The sequence below is a fragment of the Lathamus discolor genome, chromosome 3, assembly GCF_037157495.1.
Source record: "Lathamus discolor isolate bLatDis1 chromosome 3, bLatDis1.hap1, whole genome shotgun sequence".
In the NCBI taxonomy this organism is placed as follows: Eukaryota; Metazoa; Chordata; class Aves; order Psittaciformes; family Psittacidae; genus Lathamus; species Lathamus discolor.
In genome coordinates this window covers 53,618,714-53,621,142 of record NC_088886.1, presented here as the reverse complement: position 1 = coordinate 53,621,142, position 2,429 = coordinate 53,618,714, and the positions used below count along the sequence as shown (strand labels likewise).

Here is a 2,429-nt window from a genome sequence, read left to right as displayed (position 1 = left end):
GACATGCAGGAGGCCAATATGCAGTCAGCTAGTCTCTCATCACTCTGAATACCAACCCAGCATGCAGCCAAGGCAAGGACAAGACCATCTTCAGAATATAATCCTGCACAACCGGAGGCTGACATCTGCTAAACTCTCCCAAAAGGCTTCTAGTGTCTGTCTCGGAATAGGCAGAGAGCTGGCAGCAAGGAGCCATGCTTCAGTGCAGTTGCAGATCCAGCAGGCTGCAGTCTGTGCTGCAGAGCTTTGACTCTGCAGTTTCAAAGGAGATGATTAGAAGAAGGGGTGAATGGCCATGCCAAGCATTTCCAACATTGTTCATATCCAGAAAGGGAGCTTAGATCCATTCAACTCAATGTTTTCCACAATCTAAGTTTGGAGAAAATGGTGCTAGACTGCTCATACTACTGAAAATATTTATTTAATTTTGAATTAAAAGGACGCTGTAAGCATATCATTGTGCATATCCATTTATTTTACATCCTTTCCTCTCAGATTAGTGAATTTTTAAGATCTCTCTCTCACCCTTGCAAGATGTGGCTGGGTTTCAGAGCTACAGGGTGGGATCTTCAGAAATTGTCATGCAAGGCAGGGTTTAGGCAGTTTAGCAACAGCTGAATAGCACCTTATCAAATGTGCTGAAACACAGCACATTTCACCACCCTGGGGCTGAAATATGCTTCTGTCTTTTCAGATTCATAGCAGACTCTTTGCATATGCACCACCTGCAAACAACATTTCCTGAGTGATTGCTGTCCCTCTTTCTGCTGTCTCCTGCTGCAGGGAATGTCACAGGTGGTAAAGTTAAAGGCATTGATTATCAATGTAGTGCTTGTCACTCTGGGTAATTCTGGATTAGTACAAATCTTTGTGTAATTGAATTTATTATACAAAAAGTATTTGAAGAAAAAAAAATAAAACATTTATTTGCATATGAAGATAATGTTGACAAACCAACAGGGCAGATTTATTTGTGTAAGACTTGCCAATCACCTTGGTTAATGCAATTAATGTGGGAGATCAGTGAAGTCTCCCTTTCTATATATACACCTTGCTTTTGTTTACAGTATTTCCATGTTTTATGCAGCTCAAACCATTCCAAGAGCAGCCTTCAGACAAGTTTAACTCAACTTGTATTGCCCCAGACACCCACTGGGGATCTCTGTGAGCCCACATGAATCCTGTTTGAGGAGGTTTGATTTAGCACAGCTGGCTGTGAGAGCTTAAAGAGCAATTAAGCCCTGTCTGGGCCACCTGGTCACCATTAGTTTCCCAGGGGGCTAAAGACTGGCTTTTGGAGTTTGCTTGTGGTTTGCTTTGTCTTGGGGGTTGTTTGGTGGTCACTCTGGTGTTTGGTATTTCTGCCTGCTTTGGTGGTGTTCCTGCTTCAGGACCTAGATTCTTAGCACTGCTCTTCTGCTGCCAAACCTTTGCCTGGCCCCTGCCCACCCTTTGTCTGCCCTTCAGTACCTCCTTCAAAGAAAAGCAAGTAAAAGCCAACAAATCAAGCCCTGTAATTAATTCCTGTGTTCATTTGTACATCTTACTTGTAAATCCAATGAAGGAGCCAATATAATTGCAGGTATTTGAGAAAGGAATTGGTAAGAACAAATATCCCTTGGAGTAAGGGAAAGTATTGTTTATAATTGCAGTGTCAGATTCTGCTGCAGTTCATGCTGACAGATTGTTTCTGACGGGGATGAATTTGTGCTGGTCATATTGGTGTCTTTCTGTTACTTAATGGCATGTTTTTAGTCCTTTAAAAAATGCTTTGCATCTATTTATCTAGTTTGGATCTGAAACCTTTTGTTAACATATAAGTGTTGCCATTTATATTACATCTATGGTATTTGCATTCTCAGGCTCCTTTGTAAGATGGTCTACAGAGGATGAGGGAAGTGCTGTAGCATAGTACATGGGTGTTTCCAATTCAGGTTTGTTTTCTTTGGATGAATCTTGAGTACAAGTTGCAGTAATATAAGCAGGTTTGATTGCAAGAAACATGGAGAAAGAAAAAGGAGAGGAAGGCTAAGTGAATCCTGGGCAGTGCATTTTCTCTATTTTGTCTAAAAAATCAGCCTTTTAGTAGACAGTAATGCTACTGGGCTGAAGTTAGTATTATCTCAGTAAGCTCCTTGAGACAAGTTGTGTTTGTGTTTTCCCTGTGCCTTCAACATAACCTGCATCTGATTAGAGAGTATTGCTTCTTTGCTGTTGTATGCCAGTAGCCAGTCTCCTGTAGGTGGGATCTGCCACAGAGCACAATACAAGTTTGTATATAAGCTAGAGGTAGCTGTTGGACTTTATGCAGACAGTAATGGACCTGTATTTCTATTTTAATTCTAATATAGTGCTGGAAGACAAAAGATGAGAGTGTGAACTAGTTCTACAACGTGGGTTTGCTACATTGATCACTTTGACCTCGGCTG

The 2,429-nt window shown here is 41.3% G+C and overlaps 1 long non-coding RNA gene across 1 annotated transcript; it reads left to right on the top strand.

Annotated features, from left to right (window-relative positions):
- Positions 1-1,333: 1,333 nt before the first annotated feature.
- On the top strand, positions 1,334-2,429 carry LOC136012242 (uncharacterized). The gene is made up of 3 exons (XR_010611636.1): positions 1,334-1,582; positions 1,863-1,934; positions 2,352-2,429. It is a non-coding gene; the product is annotated as an uncharacterized LOC136012242 (long non-coding RNA).